This window comes from Perissodus microlepis, chromosome 11 (genome assembly GCF_051167445.1).
Source record: "Perissodus microlepis isolate ML-2025 ecotype Zambia chromosome 11, ASM5116744v1, whole genome shotgun sequence".
In the NCBI taxonomy this organism is placed as follows: Eukaryota; Metazoa; Chordata; class Actinopteri; order Cichliformes; family Cichlidae; genus Perissodus; species Perissodus microlepis.
In genome coordinates this window covers 26,087,422-26,104,397 of record NC_140471.1, presented here as the reverse complement: position 1 = coordinate 26,104,397, position 16,976 = coordinate 26,087,422, and positions in this window count along the sequence as shown.

Here is a 16,976-nt window from a genome sequence, read left to right as displayed (position 1 = left end):
ATTGACTGGGAGTTTAAAATATCCTCTCATTTTACGGGTGTAATTTAGGTCTTATCATTTATTTCATACAAACTGAGACAGCGTGTGTTAAGCTTACTTCACATTATTCACTTCAGACGTCAAACCCGAATATGTTTTAGTGGCTTTATTTAAACAGGAAGATTTTTATATTTCCTCCAAAGTAAACTTAAGAGTCTCATAAATATAGTGTGTGATTTGTACGCTGAACACTCCACAGTGGCTGTACAGGTGTCATCGATGCTTACAAGGACTGATTTCCTCTCTCAAGATGCCTCTACTCATTCTCAAGGCTGTTTCCAAAACCCTGCCAGCATAACAAGAACAGGGTTGCTCATCCTGCTAATTCAAAATCCTTCTCTTGAATAGACGAAGGACAAATTTTTTTAAAGATGGTGTGTTTAATCACATCAAACCTCGTCACACAAGTCTCGCTACGGCACAGTTTGCATGCTTCCTCTCTTACCTAACGTGACCTCGTACCACATGCATTTTCTTTAAGCATGTGTACGCGCCGTCCATATTGTTGGAACATCTGTGCCCACATATGAATCAGAGAGTCCAAAAAATATATGTGTGTCATGGCACATTCCTGCCATCTGACTAACCACATTCCTGCCATAGCCTGGCAATTAAAAGCTGTTACCTCCAAATCCCCACCACATAGTCTAAGCCAGCAGTGAAATAAGAGCACAGAAAGCCCATTAAAATGGGAAGTGCATGCCAGCTTCTTAATCGAAACACATGTAAGCCATTAAGAGTACACTTTGAATTCTTCTCTCTGAGCTAAGGGGGGAAACAAGACACAGGCAGAGAGAGAGCCAAAGACAGACGTCAACCCACTGAGGAAATTTGGGATTCTCATCTCACTTTAAACAACTTCAAAGTCAGTAACAGACGGAAAGAAAGGGAGATAATAGAAATAGAGACAGTGACGAAAGCACAGACCATGTAAAGAGAAACTAGGAGCTTTGATTAGTGGGCCGCATGCTAGCAGTATATGCACTCTTTAAGCACTAATTCCACACTGCTGGGTCTTAGCATCTTCAAGCCCCCCACCCCCTTCCACATCTTTCAAATGGTTTGGCTGGGGGTTCTTTGAATTGGGTCCCTATGGCGACAGCCCGGCTGGCGGCCAGAGCAACACTCTTTCCTGATGCTGTTTGGAAGTGGCAGGGATCACAGAAGGCCACTTCTGAGCACTGACTCTGCAAGGGTTTTTCTGTCTGTCTCACTGGCTTTCTCTGTGTGTGGAGTGATACCTCTGGTAATTCAGTTATGTATAAGATGTTTTTCTTTTTTACTTAAAATAAACATGCATATGATTCTTTTTCGTTTAAAAACTTGAGCAGTTTTAAAGCCCTGTCTTACTTATGCTGTATAAAATGCTCTGTCTGTGGTTCCTTTCTGTCTCATTTTCTCTGCTTTATTCCTGCTCTCTTCCTCAATTTGTAATTCGAATTCAACCTCCCACTGACTATGTCTTGTGGTTGTTATATAAGTGAACCCTGCATCACACACATATGCACACTCACACAGTAGAGTTTTCATTACTTCAGAGGACATTATTGGCTCGTGTTCATGTTCTTGAGGCAGCTAATACTTACATAAACCTAAATGTAACTCTACAACCGTAAACCGAGATTTCATTGCAAAATACTTACCTTAAGGGAACTGTGAACTGCATGTGACACATGCTTGTTGACTCACCTGTACAAAACTCCATTCATAGACTAAACTGATTGTGAATGGCACACACATTTATAGCATCTCTGTTCAGGTGTATCTGTTATATAAATATGTGCACTGCTACGTTACTCTTGCCAATATTTAGTCTAAAAATGTAACCATTCTCCTGCAAATGAATTTTCAAGTATTTACTAATTTACTGTGCAGGGTTAAAATGTTTCACACTGGCCTGCAGAATAGCAAGATATCAATCAATCAACCAAGACATGACAGAAATGTAATGGTGCTGTGTTAAGATACCAAGACCCATTACCATTATAGATTCTATTTACAGAATTGATCGCTTCCTTTATCAATTTTTGATCAATTTTCAGTGTGAAAAAAATGCTGTTATGCAGCAACAATACAAGTGTTTTTTTTCTTCTTTTTTTTAATCTCTGAGTCTAAACAAAGTATACAAAAACTCATGTACAAAATCCTCTGCTATGAATTTATTATTACGGATTTGCAATGTGAACCTGTGATAAAAACACATTAGAATTGGTCAAATGAAACTTGAGCTTATCAGTCCTATGGATCTGACTTTTCAGAACTGCATCTCACTTCCCATAGATTTATTATCTGAGGTATACATAAATCTCATACTTGTCAGCCTAAACATTACTTAGAGTCATGAAGTATAACATTTTAATTTATGATTATGATTATGATTGTTATTATTATTATTATTATTACTCATTTCCTTTTTTTACCCTTGGTGTTAACGTTTCCCTCTGTGAAATGTAAAACTTTATTTATTAAAATAATGAAAATCATGAGATTTGTCAGCTGTCCCAGTATTCCAGTACAAAAGTCCATACAAATACATTCTTTTGGGTCCTAAAAAACTCTGCAGGGCATAAATGGTTTCAGCACTGGCAGCTGTGTAGTAAACATACTGCATGTGCACAAACACATATGTAATGGGCTGTGGTCAAAGTATTATTCATCCTCCTCTTTTTATTAGATATTTTCTTCACTCCTTGACCTGCTTATCAGTGCTTCTTTCCATTTGTTAGATCCCCTTTTTTCCTCATTCTTTGTCCTCTGTAAGCTCAACTTCTTTCTATCTACCCTCAAACCTATGTTAAAAAAAACACTTGGATGCACCTGTTTCTCTCTATATGGTTCAACTTACTTTCATTCTTCCTGATTCCCTTCCTTACATTGTCCTCTGCCCATTTGTCCCTCATGTCTTTCCCTCCTGCTAGGCTAACTCATCCCTTAGTGTCTTTGATCCTGCTGGCCTCTGTGTTTGCTGGGCAGGCAGCCCTGCTGTAGGCTTATTGACCAGGGTCACAACAGAGGAATTCCCATTCAACCCTCTCCCTCTCAGTGCAACATAGGCAAGTCTAGCACACTGGCTCAATTACTGACAATGAAAACATCACTTGATTTGCCATCCATAATTACGAGAAAAAGAAAAGATGTTCAAGGTGAAGTATGTGCCTGTGTGTAAATTTCATTTTTACAGGGTACATTTGTTTTCTTTTGATTGGGCGTGCATGTACATGCATGGAATTACAGATTCAAACCAATCTCTGTGGGGATGGTGTGATATCTTGCATTTATACAAATAAAATATTCTCATTGTCTGTGGACCTGAATTAAATTTGAATTTCATTCAAAGATGTTTTCAGTACGGGCATTTATCCAGTGTTAGAATTTAATAGTGCAAATGAACCTCAAACATACAGATGCTACTTAAATTTTTAGCTCTGCTTTGTATCTTCATCCACTTAAGCTGGGCATACACGGTGCAATTTTTGGCCCATTTTGAGCGGATTTTTCAGTCGTGCGACCGTTTCAGTGATTGGCCCGAGTTTGGCCTTCATCGTGCGTCGTGCATCGTCTAGTATACGTGGGGTAACAAGAAGCGATTAACACCTCACGACCAGCTCCCGATCATCAATCGCTTGGTCGGGAGGATTTCAAACCTGTTTGAAATCCTCAAACAGAGGGTGTCACCGCAGCTTGTCACACTGCGCACGAGCAAACACATAAATGTCGGCGAAAAAGACGGAGTAGCGCGGCAGTGCAGCGTGTGATCTGGACACAAGCGATGTAGGCACTTGTAGAACTTTGGAAAGCTCATCCGAGCCTTCGATGTGGCCTCACAAAATTATCACGACCACAACAACTGGGAAAATAGTTGGATGGACATTGCTGCTCAATCACAGCTGCCTGATCAGTGTTTTTCATTAGCAATTTAGCAAAGTTGATGGTGGTGGTGCGTGTCTGTGTGAGTGAAAGACAGAGAGGGAGAGTGAGCGACAGATTTTCTGTTATAACCTTCATTTTCATGGACGCACAGTGTGAGGACTCAGGTCGCATCAGAGCATCGGGCCATATAGTGTGAGACCCTGCATCGTGACCTACGAACTTCTAACCTCTGCGAGTCAATCGTACAGTTTGAGCAGGAGCGGAATTGCGCGACTGAAAAAATCGCACAGTGTATGCCCAGCTTTAACGCTCAAGCATTCTCCCAACTTGGCTTTCTAGCTCTAATCAATAAATAGATCAACCAGTCAGCTTACTTGACACACGGGCCCACGCAGCACTTTTTTGCCATTTGAATGCCATGTAACCTACAGTCAAATGTAATACCATTAAAGGTGAACCTATAGACATGTCTTTGGTGAAGTAATAATTCACTCTTTAGAAATATATTGATGTTTGTGACTGGGAAAAAGAAACACAACCAGTGATCCAGTTGTGAGTTGTTTTGGTACCACCTGGTTGAATTCATATGACACTGAAATTTTTTGCAGCTCTCTCCTCAGTGTTTCCCTCAATTCTTTAGCTTTTGGTAACTGCATATTTAGTAAAGTCCTGTGTATGCATGTTAACCGTTTGTGTTCTACTGGCATAATATTTGCAGATTTAAAGCTTTTTCTACTTCATCAAAAAATATCACAATCCTAATTCTCCTTTTGGCCCTACAGGTCTGTTTTGCATGCTGCCTAGAGTTGTCGTCTCGTTTCTTTTTTGGGCATTAAGGGGTAAGGGCTTTCTATCCCTTAAAATGGCTCTCTTACATTTTGTTTGGCACGCTTACTGACCACTACCTCAAAATAACCTATTTTACCTTATTTTAAGAGACTGTGCACCACAGGCTTTGTGGTTTGTGGTATCTTTCCACTGAAATCTGAATGTCAGGTGACATGTCCAAATGTCAGGTCAGACAGACAGTCCAAGGTTAGAAATAAGGTAAAAACAAAGGAAGACGCAGATAATAACTGCCCATTGACATACCAGATGTGTAATTGTAGTGACTGGATTCTTCTGGAGCACATATATGGCACATATGCATGCAAACTGTGTTTTATGCAGTATGCATGTTTGTACAGCATACGTATGCATGCAAGGCTGTGCATGTGTGTACATTGCTCCCACAGGCAGACACATGGGAGCCTGGGGAGCGGTGAATATTACAGAGAAGTGGACCACAGAGGGACCAGACTCGTAGCCAAGAGACAGGCCCCACTCATAAATCCTCTCCACACTGACGCCTTTCCCCTCTGTCTCTCAGTCTCTCTCACTCTCTCTATCACTGTCTTTTCTCCACTGTGCCTTTCTGTTTTGTCTCAATCCCCTACTTTGTCTGGCTTTGTCTCCATAGCTGTGAAAAGGGAGTTTTCACTTGTGAAATATTCAAAAACCACAAGTCTATCATATGAACAACTTGCAACCCTCTAGGTTTCTGAGCACGAGTTCATGGATTAATTCAGGAAGGAACAAGAAAAAAATGGGCCCATTATACTCCATTGGTATCTCAGTTGGAAACCCTACACAACGGCAACAACAGAGCAGTGTGCTTAAAATATTTAACATTTCGACTGATTTGAACCCTTTTTACAGTTTTATTAATACTTTTGTTTGTGCACAGGTGTCTAACATGCTACATGTATCATAATCAGTCTTTATATGTATTGTTTCTCCATGCTTTAACAACTGGATATACTGGAGAGAGTGCAAGAGACATAAGCCTGGATGCACAAGCTCCAAGCCATAAACAGTAATGAAGTCTAAATATGCAAAATGTGAATCTTTCAGAACTGGAGTCATTAGATCTAAATACAATCAATATAGAGAACTAAGCTCTCTGGGATCAATAAAGGTATTCTTATTCTTATTCTTAAGCAGCACCTAACTGAGGCCATAAAGGGGTGCAAGAAACAACACTGTGGAAACTCTGAAGAAATTATATTAAATAAGTGCCCTGCAAAACAATACAGAAAAACAACTTCACCACAGAGGACTGCTACACTTTTCTGCTCCAGCCCATTTGTACACCTTGACTTCCTCCCTTTTCTCTCACCAGCTGAGGTGTCAGAGTGGCTCGGATCTTTTCAGCAAGCAAAATGAGTTGTGAATAGCAGACATAAGATTGATTTTAATCAGAGAGCCTATAATTACATTGCTGTTGTTGTCATTGATGCTGACAACAGCCAGCCCTCCTATCTTCCTGTCCTTCACTATGACTATATCTTTTTTGTCTCTTGCCTGAAGCCTGTCTCCTTTTCAGTTGGACTGCATCTCACTCTGCTTTTCAGGGTTCTTCTGCTGCCTCTACCTGTCTTTTGTCTGCTTGACTGTCAGCCAGACTTACAGCATTTTCTCACACCTATTTTTATTTTAAATGCAACAAAATAAAAAAATGTTCTTAATTGTTTATGTCGCTTTCATTTCTTTGAGTGTGGGAATATCTTTTGGTGAAGAGGAAAAAACCTTGAAATGGCAGCTGAGAACAAAATAATCTTGGTGTGACTCAGAACCTTCTCGTGAAGTCAGGCGTCCTGTCTGGTCTCAGTGTTTGCTTCCCCTGTCTTACTTTGTATGAATGTACTGGCTGCTCAGTAAATCAGTGGCCTTATGGACCGTAAAAGTTCCTTTTGTACAGTGTCTACCTTCAAGGCTCCCTTTGGGGCTAATCAGTCAGAGCAAAATATTGACAGGGAAATCTATATGGAAAATGCATACAGATGATGTGCATGATTTCTGTCTATTTATTGATGGAAGATTGATGAAAAAATCAGAATATAAATTAAACAATACAAGACTAAATGGTTAAAACAAAGATAAAAAATAGTGCATCATGCGTTGTATATTGCTGTACTGCAACACGCGTTAGCATTGCATTACATAATATACAGTGGCAGCAGTTACATGTGGTGGTCATAACTCAGTGGCTGGCTGATCACAATCTCTTTCTACCTTTTACAAAACTAGAGTTTTTAAATTACAGATTCAAAATAGCACTGGGAGTCAATAAGTAATCAACCAAATCCACAAAACATGATGTCATACTGGGTGAAAATTTGGATATATGTTTTAGTTAAAACTGCTGGAACAAAAGAAAAACAAACCACAACATTGTTAGTTCATACAATTTTGTAAGTTCAGTGTTTACTGTAAAGCATAAGAAACATTTTGAGGTCGATGAGTCAGACATATAGTTAAGCTGGATGCTGACAATAAATCAAGTACCTTTAAACTTTCCCACTGCATTTGAAAAATACACAGCAATTCAACATTTAACAGCAGAATTAAGAGAACTGAAATATTAATCAGAAAAATTGTTTTTATTATTAATATTATTGTACTCTAGCTTTGTATAATGCATGAATTAATGCAGATTTAATTAACTCATTGATAACTGCTTGGTACAGGATTAGATATTCAGCAGTAAGAGCTGTCTGAGCTAAAAAGGGATATATTTAAAGTAAAACTGTGGCGAACAATTATCTACTTGGTTTCATTTTTCAATGGTTCAGTTTTGACCTTCAGCGTTGGTTGCTCAGTTGACACTGAACAGTAACACTGGAAAAGTGTTTATAGAAATATTGTTAATTTACTATATGCACAGCTGGTTTGCTTGATTTCCACCATGTCATAGTGTTACTGTAGGAAAGCCTTTTAATTCTCTCTCTCTCTTTTTTTCACCCTGGAAAAAAAAATTATCCGATTATCCAAGTAGGACCTGGTCAGGCCGAAAGGTCCTACTTGTTCAGAAGCCTGTCGGTCTGTTGGTCCACTTTTATGTTTGACATGGCAGGAGGCAGTGTGCTAAACTCGGTTGCCTGCTGGCTCAAAGGACTTGTGACACTGCTCGTCCCCACGCGGTGCATAACATGACAGGATAGTATAGGTCAACTCCTCTCATCCCCCTCCATCACACTGAGTTCCAGCAGGCAGAGTGGACCCCCAGTTAAGTGACTGTGACTCCTTCATAAACACGGTCAAATGAACTGGAAACAGGGAGGGGGGGGGGGAGATCATGCATGAGTATGGACCAAAGAAGCTAAAGGTGAGAGGATAACCACATACAGGTAGAGATACAGGGTATAGAGTATAGGGAGAGGGGCGGGGGGAGAAACTGGAAGGGAAAAAAAGAGACACAGAAAGAAGGGGAAAAGAGAGGGAGATTTGAGAGACAGAAGGAAAAGGCAGTATTAATATTCACAGACTCCCAGCGCTTCCTAAATATTTTATTACTTCCAGCTGTTTGATGTTAAGGAGACTCACCAGAGAGACCCCCCCCCCCCCCCCCCCCCCCCCCCCCCCCCCAAACAACTAACACACACACACATATACACTCACACACAAACTCACACTAATAAAAGTAGATGCATGCACACACCATCACAAAGCCACATCGACAAACCCACATGCAAGTAAATACCAGCACATGCACACAAACAAAAACTCGCCGCCACAAACTCACACACAACATGCACGGAGACACGAACGCCAGCATAGGGGTAGACATACTTGCTAGTATTAAAAAAAAGGCACGCTTAACTCCCCAAACTGTCACACACAAAGTACCACGCAGCGTGGATCCCCAAATGTAAAAATTTATTTAGAAAAATTCATGCACATCCACAAATTGCACACTACCTTGTGTGCATCGATCACAGTCTGTCTTTCACGTTTATTCATTTATTTATTGGCTTATTTATTTATCTGCGTATTCATTATTCGTTGGACTGACTTTCTTTTTTATTTGCAAGCTCTGTTCCGAAGGGAGAGCGGGAGAACATTCATCTTGTGATGAGAGCAGTCATTAATTCAGAACAGGCCCATCCCTCCTTCTATTCCTCTGTCAGACTGTCTCTTTCTCTCTGTCCATCAGACGGGCTCTCGCTCTCTGTCTCAGCCCATCAGTCCGACTTTCTGCCACCGTCTCTCCCTCTGTGTCAGTCTGTCTTTCCCTCTCTATATTTTCCAGACTCACCCATTCTTGGCCAGTGCCTCTCTCCCTCTCTCTTTCTTTTTTTTCAGTTTCCCAGAAATGCTTTCTCCTTATTTTGCACACTCTAGCCACACTGAGCAGACTAATTATGAAATCAATGCGTTTGCAGCTCCACGCCATTGTTTTCAGGTCATCTTCAGAAAGATCTCACATGACCACACATCCCTCGCCACCTGATAAAATGTGTGTCAGACACAGTCCTGTGTCTATTCCTACTTTTTGCGTTACATAATATAACTGAACTCAGTATTCAGTTGTTTTCTTATTTTTATATGCATCATAAATTATAATATTTCCTCATCGTTATTATTATTTGTGTGTGGCTCTGCTGAAAATAAAGTGGAATCACTACTAGAGGGAAAGAGGAAGTTTTTTTTCTAAAGTTTACTGTTACAAACCAAGATTTTCTCATTTTGATTTTTACAAAACCCACATTACTTTTAAGACGATGTGTGTATATGTTGTGTTAAAATGAAAAAAAATATTCAAAGCAGTATCATGGAATGTCAAAAATTATCAGTTTCTAGAAACTAAAGCTAAAAATTTTGTTTAGCCTTTTCTGTGAAGTTGTACCTATACGGCATTAGCATGCAGACTGGATTTGTTTCCCAAAAGCAATAACTTGAGTCTGGAGATTTTAGATTTTAAGCACTTTGGAGAATGTCCATGCTACATTTGTATTTCTCACAAAACAGACCCACAACCACTTAAACAACGCACAATAGCCTGTATTAGTTAGTGTTTTTATTTGTGAGGTGGAATCATGATCAACTCCTCCTAGTGTTTATTGATTACTGTAAAATTATGGCTTTTGCATTGTATTTCCAGTTGTAATAACCATCCTTGCAGTATTAGGGACTGCTTTGAAGTGCACAGAGCCGTGGATTACAGCTTTTGCCCTCTGCACCCACTGTGATAACACATTTATCTCAATGAAATGAGGAGCTGCCAATTTTTTACACATTTCTATTTCGGTTTGAACATAGTCTTACTGTGGACATATTCTAACTCGGATCTTCCCTTTTTCTTTCCCGCTCTCTCATTTCTCTGCTCTCTCTCTCTACTTCTGATCCATCTACCCCCCGTGTTCCCAAGCCTGTTAATCAGCAGATTGTTAATGAAGGCCCAAGTTCAAAGACACACACAGTGAGAGAGCGCACAAGAGAGAGTGAGAGCGGGCGCAGAGCAGAAAGACAGGGAGGAGTTTTGGACCAACTGTCTGTTTGTCAAAACATGTCCACCCGTCTGTCTCTTTGCCTGTTATCTCTTCTGATGTGAGTCCCTCAATGAGCTTCCCACAAGGACCACAACACAGCACTCGCTCTTTGGGTTTCCCTTTCATGTTCCATTAAATGTGAGCAAGTAGGAGACAGAGAGACAGCCAGAGAGGGTGAGAAAGAGATTAATTACATGTTTCAATAATGGAGATTAATTAGTATTATTTAAACATTGACAGTATCAACTAGTTGTCAAGCATTTTGCGAGACACACACAAGAGCTGTGGCCTTAATGGGTAAATTCATGTCTCACTGTGGCAGCCTAAAAGTCATCTCTTCACATTTTTTCCCTCCTTCCAAAGCCTTTTCAATACTGTACATCAACTCCACTGGCATCTGAAATTGTTGTTTTTGTGCATATCATTTCATGTTTATTTCTACCTATATTAAGATTCACCAGCTAGACATAATCTTCTTGACATTTATTGTTTGCTGCCTCTCCAGTCCACAGACAAAACACTGCTTTTATGACAGACAGCAGCACAGAGAAAACTCTGAAAGTGAAAATGGTCAAGTTCGGCTAACAAAACATACCCTCCCCCTCTCGACGAACGCTAACACAAAAGTGAAAATACGGAAAGAGAAAAATCAGACCTAGTGGAAGACTAGTCACTGTCCCTGAAAAACACCAATTTAAATGGGTGACAGGAAACGGTGAGGGGAGCGGGAACGACGACGGAGAGCGTGAGCTTTCAAACCACATCCCGACACCACAGGCCGACTTCACCCTTTTTAACAGCACTATATTTCCCCAAAATGTATCAGCACGGGACAGCATGTGAAAGCCAAATGGCAGTGAAATCTCTGATAAATCAAGGGAAGTTTTACTCTAGAGGGAAGTTCTGTCTGCTATAATCATTTACGAGGGAGTGACTGCAAGATCTGCAAATTATCACAAGTAAAATTAACTTGGACTTGTGGGCACAGCTTTATGCTCATGCAACTGCGTACATATTAATGCAAACACGTACATCCACCTACAGCTAATGGGAAAGAAGAAACAAAATATGTTATCGTAGTAGATCCCAAAATAAGGATCAGTCTCCGTTTTATTTGGTAAGATGTTACATCTTCTTTTCCTACTTGTTTTTCCAGCTTTGCTCATTCCAGGCGGTAGGCGTGCTTTTCCTCTACACTAACCAACTTCACATTTGTGCTGCATCCATGCTCTAACACCTGGAAACTGTCTGGTATTAGCTTAGGTGTTTTACGGTGAGCCCTGAAAATGAGGCTTATCTCCGTTAGAGCTCATATAGGCTAGGTTTGTGTGAGTGTTTTAGATGTATACTAAAGTAACAACATCTCTGGTTGAACTCTCAGCGAGGGAAGTGAGAAAAACCAAACAGCGGGCATCCGCCTCATACTTAGCTCTACAGGGTGCGTGTGTGCGTATTTCTGCATGTGTGTTTATTAGTGTTTGTGCCTGTATGTTATGAGTGTTTGTGCATCCTTTCTCCAGCAGGACCCCCAGATCAAAACCGCAACCCACTCTCCCTCCCCATGCCTCTCTCTTTCTCTTTCTGTCTCTCTCTCTCTTTCTCCATCTCTCCACCCCCTCTCTCATTAAAAACTGCAGGCCCTGGCTTCTAATTAAATCCCACTTGAAAAGTCTTAAAGTCAGCCTCAGATTGATTCAATTTGCATTTCTGAACAGAGAACATTGCCTAAAAGGATTAATAAATTGGACGAAAAAATGCCTTCTTTCTGCGCCATGCCGTCAGAGCTTGTAAGACAACATCCAAAGAGAAATATCCCCCCTCAACAAACGTCTATCCAACATATGCTCTTGCTCGCTCTCTCTCTCTCTCTTGCATTTCCCTCCCAGGATGCCAGCAGAATTGGGAAATGTGTATCAGGACTCTGTGAGTGTGTGCGCATGCATGTCCTCGTCTGTGGAAAAAGTGCAGAGTCCTCTGAGGCACGGATGGGAAGGAACACACGCAATGTGACTCTCGCTATGCGTACGTGTCTCGGTGTGCGCGCGCGTATGTTTGTGTGTGTCTGTGTGTGAGAGGGGCGACTTTGTTGGAGTGTGCCAGAGTGCCGAAAGTGACAAGCAGGCACAGTGGGAAAAGATCCTTGCTGTACTGTCTGTATGCGCAGAAACAGACCACGGTGGTGGAGCCATGCCATTGGCTAGTGTACACCTACAGGCAACATGTTTGGAAATCTAAAGACTCGTTGCCAAATTTGAGAGCCAAATTCAATTAGTGCGATAAAATGAAAAGAGCAAAAGTAAGACATTCTGAACAGGCCAAAAACTGACACTGCTTCAAAAAGAAAAGAGCAAAGACTAATATGCGAATTTAGATTCTAATAGACACAATGGGTTGTTTTGAAATTGTTCATGTACAGATTTGTTGTATTTATTGTGGAACAAAATAAGGGAAGATTACCTCTGAAATTTCTTCTGATTACAGCTATCAAAGGCATTTGTATCTGCAAATAAAGTGGTGCAATTTTTTAAATAAACGTTTGCATGTGCTTTGAGTATGTACAATCAAATATTTCAGTGTTTTCAACTCACACATTATTATAGAAAAAATGGCCTCAGATTATGTTGTTTATCTGGTTTGTATTACCTTTATCAAATGTCTGTGTTCATTATGTGGTTACAGTCACATACTGTCTTTCTTATAATGTCATTTTTTCCCTCATAAATTCTGTCTTTTGTGTCTGAAGAGGTTTTACTGAATCAGCAGACAATTGGTTGTAAATATCACAATTGGTTGTAAATATCACTTTGTATTTCAGTAGATTTTTACGGACTTTTTTGAAAACTGTGCTTTGATTTGGAGGGGGGGGCGTATTTATAGAAAGCTGACTGTTGAGTGGGACACATTGTCACTGTTGTTATTTGCCAGTCAAACTAGCTTGTATAATGGCTGATGGGTTTTCATAGACTTCCCAGTGGCTCAGTGGGTGAAGCCTTATTAAGAAAAATAAAAACCCCAAAACCACATGGCAGAGAAAAGAACACAGTTTACAGTAGACGTGGCCTGACAATACTACAAGACAGCCAGAGAAGTTAGAATGTGAGATTTGAAGTATATGTAATAAATTGGAAAAGAAAACCAAACCAAAATATTTTAACTACTAATAATTTTTTTAAAGGAAAATAAAAATGCACAATCAGAATAAATTTTAATGAGATTTTAAATGATAGTGAGTGGCAAAGATAAGCTGTAAAATCCAGTGGCCGGAGGAAAGCCAGGTTACATTATGATGCGATGAGAGCTTCCCTCTGGTAGAATTATTTGCCCCTGCCTTGTATAAAACAACACTGACCCCTAGTGATAGTGGTGAGGATCATCCTGCAAGTGATTTGCATATTGTCTAAATCCAGACAACATGCATGGACATGGAGAACAGCAGTCCAGTATTTCTTTCTGAGTGCGTTTCTGTCTCTGTGTGTACAGATTGTGTGCATGTGTATTTATTCTTCTGCATGTGTACATTCATGTGAGTGAATAAGAGTGCAGAATTAAAGTACAGTCTGCGTACAGTGCATGTCCATGCGCCAGTACATGCATGTGTGTTTCTGCGTGTTCTAATAATGGTGCCTAGTAGACTGGGGCTGTCTTTGATGCGATGAAGGCTGACAAGCGTGAAACAGGTCCAATCAGGCACGTGGGCGCTGCCAATTAACCCTTTTCACCGTGTGAAACCAAACATAATTGCCTGGGGTGCAGGGGGCCACTGGGGCATGGCCTGCCCAGCGTAGGCTGAAATGGGCATTAGCAGTACTGCCAGGTGACCATTACACACAATTGAACTGCTGGGTGTTTCTCTTAATCGCATGGTTACAGTTGCTACCCAGACCTAATTGGTATGGCATTACCAAATAGCTTCTATTTCTAATTTTGACATCTACACAATTTGTCTAGAATTTCTTTATACATATTGTGTTAGAATGTTTGGTACAGTACTACACTTCTGTTATGTTTTGCTCTGATTTTGTTGTGGAAGAATGTGGATTTTACTGCTTAGACAAAAAAAAAAATCCTCTATTTAGTTTTATATGCTGCCACAGTTATCTTCATAGTGTCATAATAATCTCAACTGGAACAAATAGTGGTTATTAAGCAAGCTTTGCGTGCTTTGATAATTAAATTTTATTCATTTTATGCTCAAGACAAATACCCCACATCTTTAGTCAAACACCCAAAACTAGATCATTTCTCTGTACTGAAGCAGAACGATTTTCTACTCCTATTTGTCTTCTTTTAATATTCTTGTGATCAATTAATTATCACAATAATTAACAAGAAGTACTTCAAGAGCACAAACCTCCACGAAGGCAGCGCTCTCGCTCTAGGCAGTGTTTACATTTAAGGGAATAGTATTGAATAGTATTGTATTAGTATTGTATTTTGTTTTTTGTTTTTTTCAGAAGTCAAATGTGATATATGTTGAATCATTATATATAACTTTCCATATTTTGACAATGCATACCACACTTGTATTAATCATAGTTTCTAACTTTGTGCAAATTTCTGACCAATAAATCATTAAAAGTACAGACAGTATTAGTTTGAGGTTATTTAAAAGAACAACTGTACTTCTAAATATACATAGAATTATATGTAATTACATTTTCCAACAAACTGATGTATTCTCATAAATGTATAATTAATCCTGTTAAAAATACACAGAAGCAGATTTGTAGTTTGTGGAAGCAGCCATGTTCCCCCCACGATGTACTAATGGCCTTTGCCCCATAGTACATCAAAACAGAGAAGAGGAGCAGTCACAAGCGTGCCATAAAGGGACATTTAAATTTGTCCCTGCGCCTTCAGACTCAAAATATGAAGGTTCATATCTATTTTTTATGTATTATGTATAAAATGTATTATGTATGTATTAAGAATATTATGTATTATGTTCATACCTCTTCACCAACATACCTTCACCAAAGGAACAAAAATGTGAAGGAAAGAGACAACCACCAGCATCTTAATAAAATGTCTCTTCTGTCTGAACTTATGCCTCCTCTAATGAATTTAACTCAGGGCTCTAAACAAATGTACATAAATGTGCTTATTTATTCCAGGTATTGTTGCAATTACTTATTGTCAGGTGTCAGGTGATTAGACATGCAATCACCTGTCTGGACGTCCAGACAGGTGAAAAGAGCAAGCTAAACAGCAGCAACAGCTACTTATAAGCTAACATTATGCTAGCTAATGTTAGGCTCGAGTGTCCTAAAAATAACACATTAATAATAAACAGTTTGATTACATTCTCACATTCTCATCCATTTCAAATACAGTTTCACTAAAGTCAGTTAACAGCAGCTATCAGAGGTTAACAATACCTAACAGCGACAAAAACAACAGCTAACCAACAGTTTAGCATATCCTAGACAACTCACCTCAGTATAACCATATCGTGCTCCTTTCAGAAACTTTTACAGCTTCTTCCAGAGTAAATAAAGGTGGTCCTTAGTTGACATTGACAGCTGAGGTAAACAGTGGACTGACAGCCTCCCACAGGTTGGGAAAAGCTTCTGGTTGCAACCGGATCCAGTCCAAATAGTAGCAGAAACACACCAGCCAGTAGGAGTCATTGTGGGCCACAGTCTAAATTTAATGTTTTTGATCTCTCTTTGTTGACTAAAACATGTTTGTCCTACAGCAGCCATACTAGGTAGGACTATGCACATCCAAAACTATATTTTAGAAAGAGTTATGTTTGGCGTTAATGCATTTCTAAAATTTGAACAATTAATTACATTCAAAAACAATAAATAAAGGGTGTTATAGAGATGTGAGTGTTCCCAGGTGCCTATGGTTGATGAACATTTGCCATTTTTAGTACATTTAGTACTAAAATTAATCCACAAACAGGAAAACAGGAAAATTCATAATTTAAAAAAGAAAATCAGCATGATAAGTGTCATTGTAGTGTAAATACTTACTGAATACAAATAGTGAATAAAATGCTTGAATAATTTTACCTGTATTAATATTGATTACTACTACTAGTTTATTGAAAATATGCCGGTGTCATCCATGTCTGCGTCATAAGATATGAGACAAAAAATGCATATAGGACTTAGAGTCATGTGCTGTGTTTTTTCCCCTTCATGATTTCTTTCTTTTTTATATAAATATATTTGTCACACATGTTTTAAATTTTCAACTTAAATAGATAATAATTAAATAAATAAATTATATAAACACGATTTGGCAGTAAAATAGCTTCTCATAGGTTTAAAATATTCAAGATATTTAAAGCTAAATAACTGGTTGCACCACCGTTGGCAATAAGAACTGAAACCAAGTGTTTGTGACAAGTGGCTATAAGTCTTTTACATCAGGAGGAATTTGGCCCGTTTTTGTAGATCTGCTTTAATTCAGCCACATCTGAGCATGAACAGACTGCTTAAGGTCACGCCAAAGCATCTCAGTCAGATTTAAATCTGGAATTTGATTTGGCTACTAATTTTCTTTTATAAGTGCGGTTGAGATTCCAGACACAAACCGTTAGCCAGCCATTCTCCTTCAGGATTTTATGGTAAAGAGCAGAATTTATGGTTCCATCAATGATGGCAAGTCGTCCAAATCCTGAAGCAGCAAAGCAGCCCTAGACCACTGCCAAAACCATGTTTTACTGTTAGTATGATGTGTTTTTTATGAAATGCTGTTGGTTTTATGCCAGATTTAACAGGACTCAAAACTTCCAGAAACGTA